This window comes from Oxyura jamaicensis, chromosome 9, assembly GCF_011077185.1.
Source record: "Oxyura jamaicensis isolate SHBP4307 breed ruddy duck chromosome 9, BPBGC_Ojam_1.0, whole genome shotgun sequence".
Classification (NCBI taxonomy): Eukaryota; Metazoa; Chordata; class Aves; order Anseriformes; family Anatidae; genus Oxyura; species Oxyura jamaicensis.
The window spans coordinates 3,889,041-3,913,412 of record NC_048901.1 but is presented as its reverse complement, the minus strand read 5'-3'; the positions used below and the strand labels follow the sequence as shown (position 1 = coordinate 3,913,412).

The window sequence follows — 24,372 nt, the reverse complement described above, 5'->3', positions numbered from 1 at the left end:
ATTCCATATAGTTTATGCTTTCATCACAAAACAATTTCTCAGTCTCTCATTTGCCAAGACATTGTCAACACAGAATGATGCAAGTCATGAGCTGCTGCTCTGATAACCCAATCCTGTAAGCTGCCTCCATTCAAAGCACAAAGGTGCTTTCTACAAAAACAACCAAAACAACCAACCAAAGAAACCAACCTCAGAGTACTCACCACAGCGAGGCATGAACCTCAGAAGCTACACCAAGACTAGGAAATGCCAACACTGAAAGACAGCTGCACTATTTTTATTCTTGCATTATGTATTTTTAACAAAGCCAATGCAAACAGCAAGTATAGTGCCAGTATTCAGAAGAGCGATTCTTTGGAAAGGCTTTGGTTATAGCAGTAGGAGAGACTATGTGGTACCTACAGTAATCAATGCAGTTTTATATCACTTTGTTTTATTGACATGGAATGATCTGCCCTGTCAGCTTTCAGACAGGGACCAAATTTTAAGGCCTTTAACCTTCGTTGTGAATAACCATCCATCTCGGTTGTCTTTTCTCATCAGCTTACTGAGGCAGGGGATTTACCAACACACCGAAACAAAACAGAATGTTCACTAAACAATGGAGCTCTACTTCTTGATGTTACTGCAATGTAAACGCCAAATGATGGTAACAGAAATGAGGGTTGCCTGGTTTTAGTAAACCAAGTGTAAGAAAAATAATTATTCCAATCCATTCTACTCTGAAAGGCTTCCACTGCACAGTAACAAAAGTACATCACCATCAATGCCACCGTAGTAATCAGTCTCAAAAACTTTTAGAATCTCTCAGTTCTAATAATGTAATATGTTATTTCTGCTGTACAATGAATGAAGTAAACATATGACCAAGGTGTAGATGGAAACATGCAGCAACAAGTCTGAAGGCCAGGCTGAATAAAATGAGAACAATTTAAATGGAATAGTATGATTTATCATAGTAAGATATAATAGTAAGATCTTCTTCTGTAAAATATGTTCATTCTCTTCCTCCAACAGTCAAGTCTAACCAAAGAGATCAGCAAAGCTGAAAATGTGGGAGCAGAGTAACAAACCAGCAGAGAATGGTAAGAATAGAAAAGACACTATCCAAATTTGATTGCAATGAAATCTTTTGCTTCTCAAAATACTGCCAATTAGCATTATTTGCTCAGGTTTTATGAGTTAAATTTCAACTGTTATACCTATAAAATCAATTGTGTCTATAAACCTGAATTACGTTGTTACTTGGGATACCTTCATGAACATTTTGCAATGCCTCAAGTCAATGAAACATGTTTTTCTATTTTAGAGTAAGTCAGAGCTGACAGCACTGAATGTAATGTACTATTGGTGCATTTTAATATAACTGAAGCAATTACAATCTTTTCTTTACTGAGTTTTAAATAGTAGTATCCACAAACCAAAATATCACAGTATTTGATTTAATATGATTTTAATACTTCATGCAACAATCGCTTCTAATTAAACAATTGGTATTAATTATGCATGCATGAATCATTCGTAAACCAGGGTCTTATATCCATCACATCACCAAAGCAGGTTTAGACTTACAGACACAGATCCAAGGGAGGTGGTATAGTTCCAGCCTGCACTTGGCAAAAGCAGCACTTGCAGTCAAACAGATTGGGAGGCTTGGATGTTTTAATGCCAGGGCATTTGTGAACCTGGTAAGTTCACTGTGCTCAGATAATGTAAGTCAGTGTTGTTTATGGACACCAAAATATGACGGCTAAACGTCTGGGTTCTCTTAGCATCAGTTCATCTGTTTTTTCTTTTAACTACGTGGTGAAAATAGACATTGGCACCCCTGGTGAAAGTGGTCCTACCAGAGACTGGAAGAACTGTAAGTCAGCCTTAGGAGAGGGTATGGGCAGTGGTAAGGCTTTAGCTTAACTACCAGGTCCAGTGTTGAACATGTCCTTCACAAAGAGGGGAGTGAAAGGTGAGAGTGCTACTGGGAAAGAGCTCTGAGAAGAACCAAACATACAGAAAATAAAACTGAAAACGTAAGATTGAAAAACTGGAGATAATTAAAGTGGAGAAGAGATGACTGGGATAACAGTCTGTGCACAGAAGAGGCTGGTATAAAAGCAAATTAATTCCATCTCCATGTGCTCAGCAGATAACAAGACAAGTAAGAGCAACATAACTGACAGCAAGAAAGACTCACGCTGGACGTCAGGAAAAGCTTTCTAACGATAAGAACCAGCACAGACATAGCTTGCTTTCTGGAAAGCTACAGAGGTGCTGTGTTGTGAAGGTTTTAAGAACAGGCTAGCCTCACATCAATCAGAAATGATGATGTGCCAGGGTCTATGCTGGGGCAGTCCTAGTGACCTCTCCTGCCTGCAGCATCTTAAACTTTCTAGAAGGCAGAAAGTGCTCCACACTCCTGCTAATCTACACGTGCTTGCAAGGACTGGCATTCAGTAATTCCCTGCAGCTCTGCACCCTAGGTAGAGGTGGTATTTCTGCTGCCTGTGTTTTGTTGGGGCCATACACAGCTTCCAAATGAGGCACTTCCCTGCTCAGGGTGCTGCTGCCACTGATCCGATACATATGGCCAGGGTACAGCTCTGGGTTATAGTATTGAAGCACAGCTGTGGTAGTGACCTTTTAAACACCTAAATCCTAATTGTACTTAGACCTTACCCATCGTGTGTGGGCCAAAATATCAAAAGGCCATCTTTCTGTGGGCTTTGGTGATGTCTTCAACTAAATTTGAAATATTTCCCAACCAAGTGCCATGTGAGAAAGTTGGGTTGCCCTCTCCTCACGGTGAGATAAATCACAAGTGATGCCACACAAAGATCTTGGACCATGAGAAAACCAGAGTAGATGAATGAGCTTCATTAGAACATATTTGTCACTGTAAGAGGGTGGGACACTAAGATCTTTTGCAGCCCTGGTTCTGATTGTCTTGAAAGTGCCCTTTTCTTTCCAGTTTACACTGGGAAAAGGGGCAGCATGCCCTTCAGATATGCAACTCCACAAAGCAAAGTTCACACAGGGCTTCAATGTGACCCTGGAAGCTGATTTATGTCGTGTGTCTTGTGTCTATTTTAAGACCAGGATCTTCCTTACTCTACCTTACAACACTGTCAAATTCCCTTCAGAGGTGCATTAAACAGACAGACCTCTTGGGCTACTAGGTCTAAGGAGTAAGTGAAATTAAAAATGACAAAAATAAAAGGAAAGATAAATTAATAAGAAAACCTAAAAATATTTTTAAAAATCAGTATTTCAAGAGAAAAAGTACAAATTTGCAGAAGAAACTTCATAAGTGGTGTAAAGAATTCACCTACATCTTTATCTATTAAGAGAGTGCCTAACTTCCTGCTGAGAACAACTCTCGAGTGGATCGCAGGAACGACCCACCTACCTGCAGCTGCTACTGGCTAGGTGATGCATTGCTTTATTTCACAGCAGCTGAACATCTCTGCCTTTGGTGGCCTGTTTGCAGCAGTGACTTTGTGCAGGAGGTTTTAGAAAAGCTTTTCAAATCCCCGTAGAATAAGTAGGAGTATGCCATGGGTACACTTGTAGTTAAAACTAAGAAATATTCCAGTTCAAATATGAAATTTAAGCTACAAGCGCTGCAGCTGCAGTTTTCAAAATATGCTCTCAAAATAAAAAGTCCTCACCAAATGCCTCTTGAAAGAGTAAACAGCCAGCACAGGTCTGAGCTTCACTTTGTGCTTCACTTGCAATAAAGTTATCTGACCCAGCCTCCCACCTCCCAGCCTCTAACTCTGCAACAGGTCACCACAGCGTAGTGTTACATGCCATAACCTTGCCCTGCCATTCACACTTGATGTGGTCACGGCTTGATTTCTGATGGCGTGCTAGGACTCCTGGCCGAATTTCATTGCTAACGGGGGAAAAAGTCAGCCTGATAATCCGTATTTCCAGTGCAAGCAAAGGAAGACAGATTTGCCTTTTACTCCAAAAGTATATTTTTTGTGTGTATGTACACGCACATATGTTTGTATATATATATATATATATATAAAATATATACACTCTCATATATATGCATATATCTTGCAAGATGAAGGCTTCTTTATGTGGCATTTAAGACTTATGGTGTCCTGAGAGAAAAGCAACCAGCTGCAACTCAGGCAGGCAGTTCAGTGTGAGCACACCGAGTGAGCCATTTGAGATACGTGAGCTTTCAGCTGCACAACATCCCATTCATCAAATGTTTCAGAAATGTAATAGGTAAAGATGGGAAAAACAGAAGCTGTGGAGGCAAGAAAAAAACAATTAGCAGAAAAGCTCAGAGAAGAAGAAGAAGAAGAAGAAGAAGAAGAAGGAGAAGAAGAAGAAGAAGAAGAAGAAGAAGAAAAAAAAAAAAAGAAAAAGAAGAAGAAGAAGAAGAAAGAAGAAGAAAGAAGAAGAAGAAGAAGAAGAGAAGAAGAAAGAAGAAGAAGAAGAAGAAGAAGAAGAAAAGAAGAAGAAGAAGAAGAAGAAGAAGAAGAAGAAGAAGAAAAAGCCCGAGCAAAATCACCACGTTATCATTTCAAGTTCCTAAAGCTGCTCCAGCCTCCTTTAGGGTGATCACAGAGCTAGGAAATTCTTTGTATTAGACCGAGAGTACAGGAGTTTTCTAGTCTCCTAATTAGGCACTGATAATTTAGCAGGAGACTGCAGGATTCAAAGTATACAAGGTAGCACTAAGCACAAAGTTGGCTTTATATCCTTTGCCCCACACCCTTGCCCCACCAAAAATTTCAGATATGACAAGCCTCAATTTTAGGAAAGAGGCTGTTATAGTCTACAAATAGTTTCCATCCTGGAAGAAGACGCACCCAACAGAATTTAAACAATGCATGCTGCAATCTCAGTTACAGTGGCATAAATTAGGATCAATTCCACTGAGGTCAGAACAGTTATGCCAGCGTGAGACACAGGAGGATTGAGACCAATTAACTGCAATAGAGTTAAGTCTCATCTACTTTACCACAAATCAGAATCTGGTCCCTGGCTTTCAGTTGGATTCAGTCCGTGTAGTGGGCCAAATCTGCCTTTGAATTTCAAAAGAATAGATATTGAGAAACTGATTTTATTGGAACTATTCCCAATTACAGTACTGCAGCTTCTGGCCCAGAGACTACTCAATGCCCAGACACTGAGCTGTAGCCAGCAGTTGAGGTCCCTTCGTGCTTTGGCCCAGGTGGACCAGAACACTCAGAGAGCACCCTGCAAAAGCATTTCTTTGTCGTTTGTGGTACTGCAGGTCAGACCTATTTTTGATCACAATTATTTCTCACGTGGATGAAGGCGGTAATTCCAGAAATAAAGCAGACATGTGGAACACACTCATCTACCTAGATCCTCTCCCACCCCCAAGAATATTTTTTTGTCTTGTTAACTACTGGAATTTGATCCCCATGTAATACAGGAAAAGTGTAACAGTGATACCAACGACCTTAGTAAAGTGCAAGCTGTGAATAGCCCTGGTGAAGTGAGCAGCCTAAAAAGAGATAAATGTTGGTATGCCAGCTGTTTGCTTCTAATGCAGGTGAATAGCTTTAGAAATATTTAAACCAGTTGGAGTGTACTCAACTCCAGTCTTCATTAATGGGAAAAATAAAAAAGAAAAGTAATAAACCATAAGAAGTGAAACAACCACATATACTAATATTTAACAGCAAAATTCTTTCTTCAAAGTTTCTCTGCTATCTTTCTAGACTGAGGACTCCTCAAGTTTCCTTCCCGCCTGGTTACACATGAATTTCCATTGTACACCTCCTGAAAGAAGACCACATCTTTCCAGAGATGAGTAGGTGGTACGTGAAGACCTTGCCTTGTCTAGGAAACGTCAGTACTGTCTGGGTGTCACCAGCATTACCTGGCACATTTTTGCCCTCCCCAATGGTCTTTTCCCGGTCAGTCAATATAAGCAACACTCAAGAAATTCACAGGACTGTTCCTCAGAACAACTTCTATCAAACTACACTTCTCAGGCTACAACTTCATAATTTACAGCTGTTCTTGCGAGACCACCTAGACTCTTTAAATGTTCATAAATAGCAGCCTTGAAATGAGAAAAAAAAGCTTTTAGGCTTTTTTTTTTCTTTTTTTTTTCTTTTTTTTTTTCTTTTTAGTTCAAATGTGTTACTGGGGAGTATGAAGACTCTATTGTCTCAGCTTAATGATTACAGCTGGAAAAAGCAATTTTATGCATGGGTTTTGGAACGTCTCATACCTCCTGAAGCATTTTGTACCTGTCCTCTCAACATGCAGTCCTTCTGGAGGATTTGGACTAGGCCTCACTTTGCATCTTTCAGCTGCATTCCAAGATTACACACTGTGATAAACATTTTTATAGAGATGCTTCTTATAAATGGGAGTTAAGTCCTTCAGCAAGGCCTCTGCAGGGGTGGTGAAGGGGAAGAAGGATCAGAACAGAGCAGGGAGAAGGATTTTTCACACCAGCTGGAGTGAAAGGTCTGTCTGAAGCTTTCTCCTCACAGAGGTTTTAGGAAATACCAATGGCAGGAGCAGTGATTTAGGCAGGAACAGAAGGAGGGAGCCTAGCAAACAGCGACAGAAACACTGGAGAAAGGCATACAATTCAAATAGACACTCATGGAGGAAGAAGACTGGCCTACATGACGGAGAGGAGGAAGCAGCACCAGCTGAAGGATCTGGGGACTGTCTGCCACTGCTTCTTCCACATGGGCAAAGCAGCTCTGCAGAGCTGGGTGCTCTCCTTTACAGTAGTAATTATAAGCTGAGTGAGAAACATAGCTGTATACGATCAATTCCCTATTAAGCATTCTCTCCTGTTATTTAAAGTTGAACTGTTGCAGAGCTTAATGACTCATGCTTTCTGACAAATAATAAATATACCACACAAATGAATTTCAGAGGGAGCGGTACACTTCCTGAATTTGAATGGAATTTAGCAAGTAGACCCAGATGAAACAATGCAGAGAAAAAAAAAAAATATGTCAAAACACTTCATTTTAGTATTTTCAAAATGGAGTGTTTCATTCTAGAACTGCCAAAACACTTCCATTTCAAAACAAAGACTTTTGACTGTCATTTTTAAATTGGCCTAAATTTAAAAAGAAAAAAGCTTTGAAATGTGTGAAACAGCCCAAGTCCAAAAATGAAGCCACTCCTTTGAAGCTGAAATAAATATTTTGGGTTGAACAAAAAAAGTTACTTTTCCTGATTATTTTTTGTTTTGCCAACTTTTTTTTTTTTTTTTTAATCTGGATTTGAATAAAACCAAAATAAAATTCTGGAAAAAAAAACTAGTAGTTAGAATATTGACCAAAATTTCACATACTGCGAAGCTCCAGCTGTAGGTAACCTCGCTCCAAGTATGCCTCTTGGAGGTTAATGGAGCAGTCAGGCCCATTACTTCCCAAAAGCTATTAGAGCATATTGATTTATTTTTAATTGGAAAAGCTGAAGGGATTTCTTTTTATAATGGTGAAATAACAGAGGTTTCATCTGAAAACTCCTAGTCAGGAATGCTCCTCTAGCCATGTAAGTGGTAGACTTTGGTGATGAGGGACATTGCTGTGGTGCTGCATCAGAATGAGCTGAGCCCGAGCCTGGAACCCAAACTGCCTGAGCATCCACACCGCCCTGGCTTGCTTGCACTTGGGCTGTAGCCTTGCATGAGGAGAGAGGAAGCAGCTCACATCCAGGCTCTGCTTCACACAGCATTGCTGCCACGTGCTGCTGCCATTTGGCTGCAGAGGCTCCTGTCCCTACCTGAGTTCAGCCATGTCAGGGAGTAACGACGTGGCTCGTGTGAGCCCCACCACAGAGGGCATGAAAACGAAGCAGCAAACTGCCATCCTCCCGAGAGGTGCAGCAGCAGCTCTCCCAATCAATACTTTCAACCAGAACTATTTGGCTTGCAGGTGTTTGGCTTTCTGATGAATAGCCCTAATTTTCTACAGAATGCAGATACTTTTTTTTTTTTTTTTTTTCTGGAGAAAATACTCTCAAAAAATTCAATTTTCCCTTTAAAGAACAGATGGCGATAGAAAATTTTTAACCTATAAGATGTAACAACCCGTGTGATTTTTCTTCCCCCAAACAATCTTTTCTGCATACCCATTGAATTGCTACAGAAAATTGCACTAAATGTCACTGGCTCTGAGCCGAAAACATTGCCTGCTTTTTCAAGCTCTAACAACAGATTTATTTAAGATGTTTCCCTCTGTGAACCTTTCTTATTCTCATATTCTGAGCATATTAGAGGAAGGCCAACAAACCACTGTATTGCATCTTACTTTACTGGATATGGTGATCGTGGCCCCACGCCAGCCAGCTGAAAAAGAAGAGTGCTCGTAAAGACCTGCAGACACAAAGAACACAGAACAGGTCACCAGGGTAGAGCAGTCAGGTCTGGTAGCTATCTTAGAGGTACAGAATGATCAGCAAATGTTTAATTACCAATACATGTGTGCAGAATTTCTAGAAGGCTTTTACTTACTTACTTCCAAAAGGGAAAAAAAAAAAATCATCGATGTCCTGAATTTGTTATGATTCAATCAGCAAAAGAAAGGAAATCCAGGGGTGGAGATCGCCCCCTCCCCACTGTCTATCACAACGGGTTACCATCCTTAATTTTACCCAACTGTGTCAGATTGTGACCAAATATTGGAGGCTTGATCCTTAACTTTGAAGTTTTACTCTTTTGTGGAAACAAGCCAGAACCACAACATTTTTGAAAACGCAGTGCTTGACTGAATTGAATGCAGTTTTCTCTGTGAGAGTAAAACCAAACAGCTTCTACCCTTCCAAGGGATGTTTTTTTTAAATTGTCTTTAACCCTTGTTCTTTGTGTTTATATTGGCGTTTGATTAAAACTGTAGGACATCAGATTCAAAAGATTATTTTCAAAAGACAAATAAGGAAACTTTGATGATTTTTCTTCAAATATCTCCTATCATTTTAAATAATTTCTTTCCAGTTTTGTCTTGACATTCTAACACATTTCAGGATTATCTGAAGGCTAATTCAAGTAATACCTTACTTTGGCCCTGCTTTCTATTACTTTCATGTGTCAGTATTAATTGTATTTAAGTATTCTCTTTAGGAATATTTCAAAAAAAATAGAGGTTTTAGAGATGAAAATCAAATATACACACATATATACATGTGTGTACACATATGCATAGCCCTCAGAAATTATTCATAAAGTTGTAATGTGTGTTCAGCTGGCCAAACACAATACACAAGTCATTCATTACTTTAAAGTTCTAAAGTCCTCAGTGATAACTTTTCCTGAATAAAGAATGCAACTCTAGCCATGGCAAAACTTACTGAACTTTCATTAAATATTTTAATAGAGTTATGTCTTATTCAAGAGAACGCCACAGAGAGAAGCTTCAGTGGTTTATATGGAGGAAAAGAGATTCCATATCAATAAATATGTTGGCATCTACCAGGTAAAGTGCTGTAATACTCCTCTGGGTGCAACTTCTCTCCCACTAGGGTGTTGGACAGTTTAGATTAACACCATATGCCTGTTAGTAGAATGAGCTGGAAACCAACGTAGTACTGAGAGTTCATTCCATAGCATTGTTTTCCCAGCATTTCCAGTATCCCCAGGTTACGGGTTGATGGTATGGGCAGAATAATGAAAGAGGAGGAAAAAACACAGGGACAGGTGGAAGCACAGAGTGAGCAGAACCACAGGGAGGAAGAGAGAAAGCAAGGCAGGAAGAAAGTTACAGAGAAGTTAGGGAAACTGAAGAACAGGTGTTTTTTTTTGGTAGAATAAATACACAAGGGGGATTGTCCAGTGATGTTCAGGGTATGATGGTGTTCAGAAGCGATGGCAGTAAGTCAGAAAGGGGAATGGTTCTTCTGGAGATGTGGTAAAGAGAATGGGTAAGATGAATTACTTATACATCTAGAGATGCACAGTAATGAATGGCATCACCACCACAGGCAGGAGATCTGGTGTGAGAGAAGAATCAGGCAAGCAGGAGCATCAGAGAAGTTACTGTCCACTCTTAGAGGACCAGAACAAGGATGTGTCCCCCGTGCTGCTCCTAATGCTGTGTCACTACGTGAGGCACAGTAAGGGAAAAGAAAGGAAGTAAGTAACTTGCCTTTTAAGTCTACATGTCAAAAATTATTCCCTGACTCTGTGTTCATACTGTAGTTTTCTTTGCAGTCAGGATTACAGTTTGCTTATTTGTGGCAATTTTTATTAATCTAAATAATATTTAAAAATTATTCATTTAATTAGCAGCAATTTGTATTAATCGGGGTGATAGGCCTGGCCATTGGTTAGCCTTGCACAATAGGCATATGCGCCTCTCCATCAGCAGATGAGTTACGGAGTTACACAGACACGGACTGAGCTTCAGATGGAACTCCAGGAAATTGACTCCAACAATTTCTATGGATTGGCTTCTTTAGATAAAGGGCAGTGATGAATGCTCCCTTATACCAGAGGCAAAAATGTTTTTGTGGGGAAAAAAAAAAAAAAAAAAAAAAAAGGCAAAAAACCACCACCACCAAGTGGATAGCCTCTTTTCTTCATAGACAGACATATAAAGTCTCTTTGCATTGTTTGCTAAGAGGAGCTCTGGGCTGGTCTGTTATTTGTGAAAATGGTTCATTCTTTTTCTTCATGGCTTTTGTATTTGAGAACCTAGGACTAATATCAATATTCTTTTCTGTATTTCATGATGAAATATGCTCCTACTAGTGGGGAATGCTGCAGTAAACAGCACCAAAGAATGCAAAATATTTGCAGGTGGTTATGTTGTTCTTAAATAAAGTATGACCCAGAAACATTGCAGACAGAATCACTGCAATCCATCTCTGGTAAAATAATGACAAAGGACTCATAGTTACTCAATTAAAAATACCAGAATTCAAACTAAATGTTATTCATAACAAATGGCTCAGCTAGCTGAATCCATGGTGTGACGGTGACAGCTATAATGAAAATCAGTGATGCTGCAATTTTTTTATCCTTTCAGAGACTTCATAACGTGTTTTCAATTAGAGGCAACCCAGCATTCAAACACTAAGGGGCATTTCTGTGTAACCAGTCTGCTGCTGCCTCGTACCAGTATGAGTTAATCCTTGAAGATCTCAAACCCCCAAGCATGACATAGCTGCAACTCCAACACTGCAGGTTTTCCTGGAGGAAAGGTATTTTCAAAAAAAAAAAAAAATAGCATACTGTCAATGAGAAGGTCTAAATAATGGTCAAAAATCCTACAAACAATTGAGAGGTGAGGAAAATTTAGGCTTAGAGCTGAATTGCCCAGCTTATATGCAAAGATTTCTAAGAAATGGGATTTTTTCTCAAAACTGAAGAGAAGCAGGGATTCAATATTTTACCTTGCTTAGATAGAATGGACATCTGAGAGCTTGTCTTCAATCCTAAACTATCAGTGAAACATACAAAAAGAAGAAAGAAGGGAGGTGTTTTATAACTAAGTTGCATAAAGCTGCCTTGCCAAAATTACCCAGAGTTGTAGCAAGGCACTGACATAAAGTTATGCAATTGAGTCAGGTTCTTGGCTGCAAGGTTTCCATCCGAAGGCAACTTTCTCTTACTTTGATTCCGATAATCCTGAAGCCAGCCGGACTGTTTCCTTAGTGCATGGGGTAAGGGAAACAGATCAAACTGTGTGTTCCTCTGCGTATGAAGGTTTCACAGAGCATAGAGGCTTGCCTGCCAACAGAAATAGCACCCACAAACATGATTCATATGCAAACGGTCAATAGTTCAGGAAAAGATAAGAGATTTTCACCATAATACATAGACTAAAGTTTGGAATAGGTAAGAAAAAATAATGCTTGATTCTAAATTTTGATCTGTTTTCTTTCCATTACTTTGGTTTACAATTTAAATTCTTGCTCCACAAATCTTCAGTGCCCTTCAACGCCTGTGCGCAAACCAAGGGGAAGCATTAAGTGTTGGTCAGGCAGAGGACTCTGGGCTGGTGGCTCCCAAGCAGAGAAAGTAAAGTCAAATCAGAACCTGTATCTCTTTGTCCAGAAAGTGCAAGGGTAATGTTTCCAAGCAAGATTTGTATCCTGCAGTCCTAAACAATGACTTTGACCCCAGTGACTGTCAGGAATGTCAAGGGTTTGTCCCCCAGATAATGTTATACTTTAAGGTGCATAGATATTTACATGCATGAAACAATAAAACTACAAGTACTAAAATAATTAGAGAATATAACTGAGATCTTAACGATAGGAGTGGTCCTATTTATGTCAATGGAATAATTTTGCTGTGATAGGGGTTTAGAGAATCAGGCCTGTATAACAACCATCTGTGCTCCTTAGGTTTTACCCTTAGATAACATCATGCTCTAGCAACAGAAAGAAAATGCCACACTGACAGGTAACCCTACCTATTTCCAAACCGCATGCCAAGTCACTAACTACTTGGGTGTGACATTTGACTGCAGTTGCTTTCACACTTTGATTTATTCTGCTGCTCTCATCAGTGCCCTGTTTCCCCTGTGCAAATTCCTGCAGACACATTAGCATGGAGACTGTCACACTGCTTGTCCACTTGTCACAGCCGAGCTCTCAGCTATTCAGCCAACACCCTGAGACTGACCCCAGCCAAGGTGGCAGCTCTACACGCTACCTTCTGCATTAAAAACACGGCAAGATGACCCTTACCTCTGCAGCAGCTACGACAGCATACACCAAAAACCTGCCGTTACTGTAAAAATGTGTCTTTATTAAGACACAAAGTGTTGAGTCTTCTTCAAATATTTAAGTTTTGCAAAGTAACCTTCACTACAGTATATTATTACTGTTGTTTGTACACTTAATAAGTTAATCAAATGTACTGATTTTCCCTTACAGATGATCAAAGGGAGGCTTGGGCCAGTCTGTAGGATCTGGCACAGTCCAGTAGCCACAAGAGATACGTGTCTGTTTTTTTTTTTTGTTTTTTTTTTTTTTTTGGCAGCATTCTGCCCACACAATAGCAGCAAATCAGTTTCACTCAAAGAATTCATGGTGCAATGCTGTAACCGTTTTCTGATCAAAGTACTGCAAAATCATGATGTAGTTCAGTACTTCTGTCTGGCACAACATGTCAAACTTTGTTTTCATTTTATTTTTTAATTGTTTGACTTGCAAGTCAGAGAGGCCTTTTCCTAAAACCAAAAAGAAAACTCCTTTTGCAGTGAGTGGCACAGAGGTAAGATAAGAAAGCCTACCAGCAACTTCTGCCAAAACATATTTAAGGTTAGCATCACAGTGTTGGCCTGTAGCACATCCTTATTAAAGACAGGCTTCCTCAAGAACTTGTGCAGTGAATTAGATTTCTAAAAAAAGAGTATCAGAGGAAATAGCTAAGAAATGAGATGCCAATGAATGGAGTGGGACTTAGGCACCTCTGTATTTGTTTCCCCAGGGCCTTCCCTGATACAAACTTTCTCATGGAGTCTCATGTCTGATATGGTGGGAGAGGATTTTAGAATAATCAGCAGATTCGTCTCAGTCAGAGCAAGAGCTTCCTTCTCAGCTGAGTGCCCTAAGCACTTGGTCACGGGCTGTCCTGAAGTGACAGACAGGCTCTTTTCCTGTTAGGGCATTTTAACCCAATCTGAATCGCTAAAGAGTCACTGACCCAGATAAAGAAGCACTGCCAAACTGACTGTGCTGGCTAGGGCGCTCCCTGTCATCTCTGAAACTGTGTTTCGAATATCTGCTCCAGAGTGAAGTGAGGAATGTCTAGGGCACAGAAAGAAAGAGAGACGCAGAGTACCGAGGAGCAGACTCCAGCCCCTCAGGGGATTCAGCTTGAGACAGGGTGCCTATAAATTAGTGAGCTGATGGTCAGCTTTAAAGACTGATCCAAAGGCACCACAAGAGAACAAGAGGACAGTTATCTGTGCAGGTGTACTGTGTATCCTCACGCTGACACAAACCTCATCTCTTGCAGGAGGATTTCTGCTGCTTCCCAAGCTGACTGCAAGGGAAATGTTCACCAAGGAGGGGAACTGCCCAAGGTGACTCTAAATTGAAAACACTCCATCAGCTGGAGCAAGCCTGTACAGTCAGCCACTCCAGCCAACGTGCCTACCAAGTCGTGGGGAGGAATATGGTGAATAATTTCTGGATCCAGGTTAGTACTACTATAACATCAGCATGGTATTTCAGGGATTTCAAGTAACTTCTGATCAGCATAAAGTTATCACAGCTGTTTCTGTAAATCTTCACAGTTCGGCACTGTAACATTCCTCCTGTTGCCTCCTATGAATGATGATGCAGCACAGGGCATGCTGTCGAAACGAGATAACTCAAAACCTGTGCACACACACTGAGACTGAGCTCTCACTGTCATGTCCCTGTAATACTCAAGAAGGAAATAAAGCACCAGGAGATGGTAACTTTGACTTTCAGAGCAAGAAGGGCAGCATGAAAAGATAAAATTTTGCTAGAATTAGCTAAGCTGGACGTACAGCTGTATGAAGCTCACAGCTTTGGCTTACCTACCCTTTAGGAAAATTTGCCAGAAGGCTGGTTTGCTTTGCTTGATCTGCCACCAACAAATTTCAGATTTAAGTTTGCTTGAAAACCAGACTATTCAAACTTTGCCATGTCTTTTCCCTTGCTCATTATCAGCACACAGTTAACTTACCGCTGTCTCTGACAGCGTAGAGGACCAGTAATACCGTATATACTCAGAATCATCACACAAAAGATTTCAAGAGCAAACAAGAAAAAAGACCTAGAACTGACTTAATATTCCATACCACCCGACTATTTCTGAGGTCATTTACCTGCGCTAAAGAGATTATACAAGGTTTTCTGGTCCTGAAGGAAGGACTTGGAAGAATGAAGGACTTGGATGATTTATGGGATCTTGGAAGCTGCAGACACAAGCCCACCAGCTGTGATCTTTACTTTGTAAATACATTTCTCCCATCCACGCAATAGCATGACAAAGTAATCATCTCAGGTTAGGTGTGAGAGAATTACCTGTACACCGTGTTGTGCCAGGATAACAGAAGTCGCAATGCTGTGTGTTTTAGACAAATGGCTTTTGGTGCATAAACTCGTGCAATCATTTAAACCAGACTTATGTTGGATCATATTGTGGCTGGATCAGGTGAAATTACCATGCATTGCTCTCTCATGTCCTTGCGCCATTTTAACAGAGCTCCTTGCAGTTTCTGTGCCCAGAGAACCTTTTCTCAAGAACTCCCATTTCACTCCTGCAGGTAAGGAAAGTGACTGGAAACATAGTGGCTGGTGTAACACAGTGTTCTGAAGTGTCAGGTAGGTTCAGCGTGTCTCTTGGAATAATTTAGCAATCTGTGTGCAGCCATTAACACAAATCCTGAAGAGGAAGGTTTTGCCTTCCCAATGTACAGTTTTGTTCCAACCTTTCTTCATGTCCCACGTTCACAACCCCGTATGACCAAGAACATGTTTTTGGAAGAACATTCTGTCCCCCAGTTGTTGCCTATGGACAAGTGCTGTGGTTACCAGCCCACTGCAGCAGCGTCAGTAACTAACTAATGCCATTCCAGAACATCATGCTACTTTTTTCAGATGACTATATCATGCATTTGGCTTGTACAAAAAGTACTGTTCGGTGAGAGAGGTAGCCACTAGATAGATTTTTTTTTTAAAAGAATATTTATATTTCCTAAAAATTAAGGTATATGACATTTTCCTGTGTCTATAAAGAACACAAGTTTGAATAAAGTGTTGTACCATTAATGAAGTCAAAATCTTGTTGAAAAATTATCATCAAGCCTTATCAAACCATTCATATGTCAGATTTTCTGTAGAACCCATCCTATTCTTTAAGATGTATGATTTATGTAAGAGATTATTATTATTATTCACCTCTTTTTCTGAAAATTAAAATCAAAAAAATGTATATAGATCAACATGATTTTCTTTATCTTTTTTAAAGGAGCTGAATCCATTGATTATATTAGATGTGAATTGTTTTCCTTTCCTGGCCACTCACCAGCAGTGTGGAGAGCAATTCAAATCATATTTCCATGAACATTTAGCAGCTGACTAAATCTGCTAGCTGCAGGTTACCGGCCAAGAAGACACTGCAGACAAACCATATATACATTATTATACACCTATTTACATCTATGGAACAGTCCAGTTTACTTATATCCATACATTTATATCAACTTTCACAGTGCTGGAACAAAGCATCTTCAACAGGCAGTTGCTTCAGCAAATAATGTGCCCCCATGGCTAGCTTTGCAGGGTACATTTCTTGGAGAACAGGTGGTAGCTTCCAGTAGCTTTGTCTACCATTGATGCAGCAATGAGAAGAATTAATGAGTGCTAAAAATGTAGTTCAAACATAGTACAACTTTCTTCCTTGTCCGCTCTAGCAATATAGACAGGATAGATATATTCTGTCTGATCTTCCTAAGGATGTTAATTTCCTACTCATATTATCCTGGTGGGTATTAATTACAGTTGCACTTACACTGCAATGGTAACTTCTTTGCTTATTGCCCCTTTTAATCCCACACTGAAAGAAGGAAGCTTGCAATATCACAGCAAGGCAGTGCTGTAGCACCACAGCTGGTATTAAATGTCCACATCATTCAGAGCAATGAAGAGGAAACTGAAGTAGTTATGAGTTGGAAGATGACAGAGGAAGAAAGTAGTTCAACACTGAGAAAACAAAAACTTACCTCAAGAGCTAAGTTACTTTTCTGAGAAAATACCGAGTCCCTCCTTTGTATGTGAATAGCTGCTTTCCACCAGTTTTCTCTGTCTTGGCAAAGTTGGGTGCTCTACATCAATTCTTCTTGTGTCTCTTGTCACCACAAGATGTACATCGGATCTATCTTCTGTGGCCTAACAGTTACGCTGTGGGCACCAAGGATCCCTGTGTTTCTCCAAAGCAATGGTGTTAAGCATGATGGACATCACCTGCTTCCCAGCAGAAGGCAGCTGGCTCTGCTAGAGCCGTATCATGAAGTCTGGAAGGAGAAATTCTTAGCTAATGGAGGAGTACAGTAAGTGCATATCTAGCCACACTAATCTCAATTTAGGCATCAATTTTTCTTCAGAACAGCAGTAAACCAAGTAGAGCATATCCATACAAAGACAGTGGTACAATGACAACATCAACAGTAGGGCACTGGGGTGAAAGCAACCCAGCCCAGAGACACTTATTACTAAATGATTTCTTAGTGTTCAATGACATTCTTACTTTATAGTATTCAGGACTCAGTTATAACTCCCTGACTCAAGGATAAATTACAGGGAAAGATGTGACCTACTCCAGAAGTGGTGGTGGAAATCACGGCACTTGAGTCTGAATATCCCAGTTACAGCTTCCAGAGGTTCCAGGCTACATGTATTTAATTGCCAACCTTGATTTTACCTTTAGGAAAAGCAGCTTGCATACATGCATGGTCCTACACCGCCTTGTTGCACAGGTGAGGGACCCAACTCTACCTGATTTATCAGCTAACTCAGGTAGTAGGGACAGGGTCCAGCCAGCTACAGGACTGAGTCTTCTATACAGAAATATTACAAAGTGCTGGGTCTCCATGGCCCTTTCCCCCCACCTTGACATATAGTAGCTAGGGAACCTATGGTACTTAAAACTGCAAAAAAAAAAAGTCTGCCAATAATAATTAAAAAACAGATTAATTGAATATGTGGTAGGAATGGGAAATAGGATTAGAGATGACACTTAGATCTAGATGCCATTTCCAGGCTGTGGAAAAAAATAGAGCACAGTTATTTTTCCCACAGCCTAAAGACCCATGTCCTAAATGTCATCTCTAATCTTGTTTTCTATTTCTAGTGTATATTATACAGCACTGCTAGTGCCACTAAAGTTAAGGTGGTGTCAGTGTTTCCATTATAAACCCCCTATTTTCAGAGGTTTGTAACTCAACCATAAGAATTTTTCTCTGGGCTGAAACTTGGCAAACAAGTTAAAGGACTGAAATATGTTTAATTTTTTTCTTCCTATAATTAAAAGAAAAAAAAAAGTGGAATTTTAACAATAAAAATTTGCAAGCCATTAAGCGATCATAGAAACACACAATGTACAGCATTAGAAGGGATTCCAAAAGTACTGTTAACAGCTTATCGGAATGATTTTAAGGTGGTGGGATTTTTTGTTGTTTTTTGTTCAATTGCTTGCTTTTTACTTTCAAATACAGATATACTAGTACAGTGGCATTTTCTCTCTTTTTTTTATTTTTTAATAAAAAGAATGAACAGTTATACAATGAGTTCAAATGATTTGAGTTTTAAAACTGAATATTTATAGGACTGGGTCTGTAACCTGTATTTTACAAAGGCTCCCAAGTATATATTTACACGAAAATATGTAACAACGCTGTATAACAGACAAATAAGTCAGTAATGAGCTTTTAGGAAACTTCATAAATGTAGTTACATAGGCCAATAACTGGCAAGTTTTTCTTTCACATGAAAAGGCTCCTGTTTAGCAAAGAAAACCTTCCTCATGCAGAAATAATCAGATTTTGTTCATCTGTCTTTCCTTTTTTCATGTGTCATGGTAATGAAAGTGTTGTACACATAATTTGGCTAAGACAGGAAAGATATGATAAATGGCTACTAAGATCTGAAGATCACAATATAAAATTGGAAGAATTATTTAGAGCGAGACTCTAAACAGAGTTGGAATAAGGTACTAGGTAGACAATACCAGAATCTGATTCTTGACTAACATTCAAAAAAAATGTGGGGATTATTCTTCCATCCATCTATGAGAGGAATACTTATTTAATGTCAGCTGCATTCCTGACCCTTGCAGGAAGTGTTCTCTCTCTTTCATAATTGATCTGGCTTATTAAGTCTTAAGTGGGTAGCTACTGAAAGACCACAGAAACTACTTTGGAAAATTTGATTGAAAGCTTGTTTCTCTTAGAAGAAAGAAATGGAAGACACTAATTCTGATGGAATGAAAATAAATACCTGGAAGATTCCACTGTTTTAATATGTTAAAACACAGAAGGGTATGCACACTGTGGCCTAAATTCCAATCACTGTTCTCATGCAAGAAACATCACTGGTTTAAAAGGAACCAACATTTTTCATCCTTTTACATCTTACTCATAGTCACAGTCCCAGCACTGGGCAGCTCATAATTTAATCACTGCAGCTTTCAGGAGAAACCTCTCAGTCTTTCAATGTTTAAGCATTAAGTTGTCTAACTTCATGATCATTGTCATAAGACAGGAGATAAATCAGAAAGGAAGATGGATCTCTCCAAACACACAGTAAACACTTGGCGAATAAAAAGGCACATGACACCACACTTTGTTAAGGAATTTACAGCAAGTGACCTGCCCCTTTTTCACCGTGGCAGCAATTGTATTATTCACTCCACGTAATGAATGGGCAGGTTATGCTAATCTGAAGAGGGAAGCTATCAATTGTGTACGTCCAGACCATCCCTCCTATTGATTTTGTAATTAATGATGAATTTACATTTTGGGATGGAGAGATTGCTGAGGAGGGAACTTCATGGGGAGAATAAAAACGTTACAGTAGCTTAATCAATTAGGTACGGTTGACAAATGGGTGCAGGATAAGACTACAAAGTACTGTGCTTTAGTAGTGGTTAAAGACTCAGAGATGTCACATCACACCTGTATTAATCTTTCACGGGTTAAGTGTGATACATTGAATCAGCAGGACCACAAGAAAAGTGGCATCTCAAAATCATGAGTCTTTGATACTAACTTGAAACCTATTTGCTTTGTTCACCAATAAAAACATTCATAATGACGCACTAGAGGCCAAGGGGATCATTTGTCACGTGCCAGTAACAGGCTTGAAATCCATGTATAATACCATTTTAGGTAGCAAACAGCACACGTTGGGCATAGACTTGGCAACCTTAAGTGTCACAGAAGAGGGCAAACCTTCGGAAGGAGGTAGGGCATCCTCTGTCCAGGTGTAGCCTGTGCAGAAATTTTTCTCTCACTCCCATGACTTGCCTTCCAGCCTCTCCTGCTGCAAACGTGACAACACACATGACAACACACACAACCAACTTAAATATTCAGCTTCGGCTAGGCAGTGACTTTTGAATGGATAATGTATATAGCAAGTAACATCTCTTATAACCCAAGTCTAGAAGCCCGCAGCAAAAATGCAGCCCTTATTTCCTCAAGCCTGACTCATGAAAATGACTGCTCCTACACATAAGCTCTCCACTGACTTGACTGTAATTATTCATGAGAATGAGAGCACTTGGTGTAACAGGATCATGCCCAGGACATCTCCACAGCTGGCCATACCAGACAGCAAACACCACCACTTCACTTCCCGAGAAGCCTTCTCCTTGCTTTTGGGTGGGCTGAAGGACTTACATTTGTATGGGGATGTCTATAGATGCATAACATGTACAATTTTTGTTTTAATTTCCCTGTTGTTACTTTCCTGGAAATTTAAGGCAAAGCAAGACTTTTAGAGTGACTAAGAAAAAGGTAGGTGAGAGATCTGACAGTTCCTAAAGGATAGCAAATGCTAAATTCTTAACAAAAAATATTTTTCCTCTAATGGTTCAGCAAAATGAGTTAAGTGACAACAGCTCAAAAGCAAAGACATGCCTTCTCATCGAGGCAAGACTGACTTACTGAAGGGACTCTTTCCTCAGTGCAAATGAAGATCCAACTCAGCACACTGGCATCTAGAAATCACTTTCTGTTTATTTCAGGATTAACTTGCCTAATATCCGTAATGCCCTAAAAAGATCAGTTCTCCTCTAAGCCACACAGCCCTTCAAATAACTTTAAATATCAAGGTAAGACTGAAGGAGCCATGTAGTCATCTTCCACCACTGCACTGCTCACCTTTGTATATCACAAATAAGTGAAGAAAGGACATCTCTTTTTTGGCAGCAGTTTTTGTTGGTGAGAGCCACAGTCTAGCTACCCATACCACATCTGTCACACGGAAAACAAAGCAATTACACCTATAAAGATACCACCTATGCTTTGCAAACCATACAAACATAGTCATCAGTCAGGTCCATCAAGGAAATGGCAAACACTGGAAACACTGTAAGGTAGATGTGGTCTGTGGAAAACTGACCACACAGTGGTCTTTCTCCATTTACTGAGCTTTGCTTTACGTACTTTTCAGGCATGCAAAGTGATGCTGGCTGCTTTTAAGATGGTGTTTACTCTCACTTTGGACCAAATTGCTCTTTACAACTGAAAGAGTAGGAGCACCTGCGGGCACCATATTAAAATCTGGATTTCATGAACTGGAAATGTTGAGCACATTAATTATATTTTCTAGAAGTAAATGGATTCCATAAAATAACAGGTCCCACTCTCTTTAACACAAATCAAGAGTAATTGATCTCAGGACAGCCCAGTTGCACTGATTAACAACTACCATGAAGAGGTAATAGAAGGAAGCTATTTGACTCCATCATGTTTTAATACTGTGACCACAACAATGTCACATATGTTCAGTTCAGCACAGAGTAACAATGTGTCATCATGATACCTGTCATCTCCAGCTGGACACCAACAATCCGTTTGAACAACAGGCAGGTTCAATACTGAATGGTATTGCGAGGGCATACACATTGAATCAGTGCTTCTTACCAGAGAAAACGGTGAAGGTAAAATGGTCAGAAATGCTATTTATTTAGGTATTTAAGAACAGATTAGGTTCTCCTATATGCAAAAGGCAAAGAAAATAAGCCATGTTCACTTGAGAACTTGCATTAAGCTGCATATTTGTGAACAGGAGCTGAATGAGGACTGGCAAAAGCATTTTCTGGTTTCCATGGTCCAAAATCTGTAATACATCACTGGTTTCATTGAAGGCAGGTAGTTTGTGGAATGGGGAATTTTCTTTGAAATGTGTCTTTCTAAGTATTTTGTAGGCATACTGAATGCCCCTCTTTCCTAGTACATGCTGAAGACCGAGCTGGTAGAGTGGGATTAGAGAAAGGAAAGAAACAACGCTCAATGTCATATTGAAGTTTAGAAGCTTGGAAGGCAGGAGACAGACCATTAAAGGATCAAACTGTAGAAAAATCCTTACCTGTTACTTGAAAGTATACAGAAAAGAAATTTAAGATGGTTACTCTTTACATGGTCATTTGTTCTGTGAATTAGCATAACAGCTATAGGCTCAATTTACTCTCGTAAAGCAGACTAATATCCAAATTAAACTTTATAGGGTAAGAAATAACAAAACAGACAGGATAAATACCATCAGAAGAAAGATGTTGCAGTTCATGGTGTTTCTGTTCACATCAGAATTTGGGCATGGGTGGAAGGTGTTGCTTGCTATTTGTTTTTACAGCTTTACGCCTCTACCCATTTCAAAAACTCCCCTAAGATTACAGTGGCAGCCTCAGTCATAATCTCCACAGAGAAAGTTTTTAAACCTTTGTTAAAGAGTTTCATAAGAGCTCTGTGCTATTTAGGTTTCCTTAACATGTTTATTAAGTTAGATAAATCCATTCTTGACTTCTGAATTAAACAAAATAGCGAAGTGCGCAGGAGTCTCAACTTTCACTACAACTTATTTCAAGCTTGTGGTTCAGTGCCTGAGGTTAATTCTCCAGTGGGTCCTGGGACTTGAGAAAAGGAAATGAGCACATCTCAGAGAAGGGGTAAAACTCAGGGCCAAGGCAACGACTTCAGGTAACATTATACGAGGGGGGAAAAAAAAAAATCTCTGGAAGGTAGTTAGCATATTCCCTGCACTTTTCCTTTACGGTAACACTTTACAGGCATCAGTTACAGCCAACCAAAGTCACTGTTTTAAAACAACAAAACAAACAAACAAACAACAACAACAAAACCACAACAATTCATTAGGTTCTAGCCTTTCCTTGACACTTCAAATATAAACATCGAGATATTTTGTTGGTGTTTTGAGACACTCAACTTTTCAAGACTGGGCACTTTTCCAAAAGCTACACTCCAGCTTTTGCCTTGAATAATTTTGTGAATTGCTACGGCCCATTTTATTCATAGGGTCAGAGCAGATGATTATAGTCATCTCTTCTGGTCTTAAAAGCTAAACAACCCTATGCTAGCCAAGAAATCATAATGTTTCAAGTGGTAGAATATTTTTTTAATAAAACTTCTCAGTAGTCTGTAATTTTCTTAACATGTCAATGACATTTAAAACCTAATGGAAGTCCCCTCTGTCTCTTCTTGAAGAGCACTCCCTCTAATAATGTATTTTGTATCAAGGCAGATGTGTTTTCCCTCAGGATGGAGTTTCTAGTTGGAGTGCCTTGAGTCATACAGCTTTTCTTTCTTTTGTATAAATTAATTATTTTAGGGGATTTTTTTCTTCTTATTTAACTGTATGAATTTTTGTCATTTTCATTTCCATCTTCAAGATGGAAGCAATCTCACTCAGAAATTCAAATCAATTCATTCTATCCATGGATTGTGATTTTTATGATTGAATGTTCTTTATTAGCCATTTTTCAACTTACCATGTAAAACAGCACGTCTTTGCATAAACTTCTCCTTGTTTCTTATCCATAGATCTTTACATCTAAACCAAAACCAATATTTCTGGAGTTGATATTTCAAACCATGCAGAATATAACAAACAGGAATTGTATATTAACTGGAGTGATGAAATGTTGTAATGGAACATAACATACAATGAGATATATTTTTCATGTTATTTCATACTGGAGAATTAACATTCTGGATTCTAAAATACCAATTAAAAAATGCATTTTTACTTTTCTTCTCCTTAAAACATACCATAAAGGAGGGGGGAGGGGGACGACACAACATGTATATGCAGTAAAATAAGATAGAAAAAGGTTTAATTGGGTAATCTAAATCCTCATTCTGTGAATAATTTTTGCAGCTAAGGGTTTAATTAAAAAACAATTCCTCCATGACACACATTCAAAATACATTTCCCCTTTCTTCAGGTGAAATGAGGTAACATTCATTGGCTACAACATTGGTGGAACTAAAAAACCTTATAAATACAGAATAAAAAGAAGGCTGCTTTCACCAAAAAAGTTGACATGTACACACACACGCATATATATAAACATTGCATTCAAGAGGAGTTGGGATTGTACAGAGAAACCAAAAACAAGTACAAATCAATCTGCTTGATAATGGCTCAAATACAGCTGATTAAATTCCTGTATTCCATTTCTAGGGAAAATTGCAACATCTTGAAATTGTCTTTTATTCTAAACCAGAACTGGACCACAAATTTCAAAATGTACTCAGTACAGAAACTAAAAAATCTATGCTAGGCAGCAACAATGCACATTTTGAAATCAAAACAGTATAATTAATGAAAAAGAAAGTGGAACATCAGCATTTTGAGTCAAAAATCTGGATCACTTCTTGTATTTGCCAAAAT

The 24,372-nt window shown here is 39.2% G+C and overlaps 1 long non-coding RNA gene across 4 annotated transcripts in view; it reads right to left on the bottom strand.

Annotated features, from left to right (window-relative positions):
- Nucleotides 1–24,372, bottom strand: part of LOC118171654 — a 173,333-nt gene that overhangs the window by 16,244 nt on the left and 132,717 nt on the right. For 2 of the 4 annotated variants that reach the window (XR_004753305.1, XR_004753300.1), the window contains exons 4-5: nucleotides 19,908–19,995; nucleotides 16,700–16,973 (exon numbers count right to left, since the gene is read on the bottom strand). This is a non-coding gene — a long non-coding RNA (uncharacterized LOC118171654). Of the gene's footprint in view, nucleotides 1–8,267; nucleotides 8,351–14,550; nucleotides 16,974–19,907; nucleotides 19,996–24,372 lie in introns of those variants that run through there. The other 2 variants (XR_004753301.1, XR_004753299.1) reach the window with 2 other exon arrangements.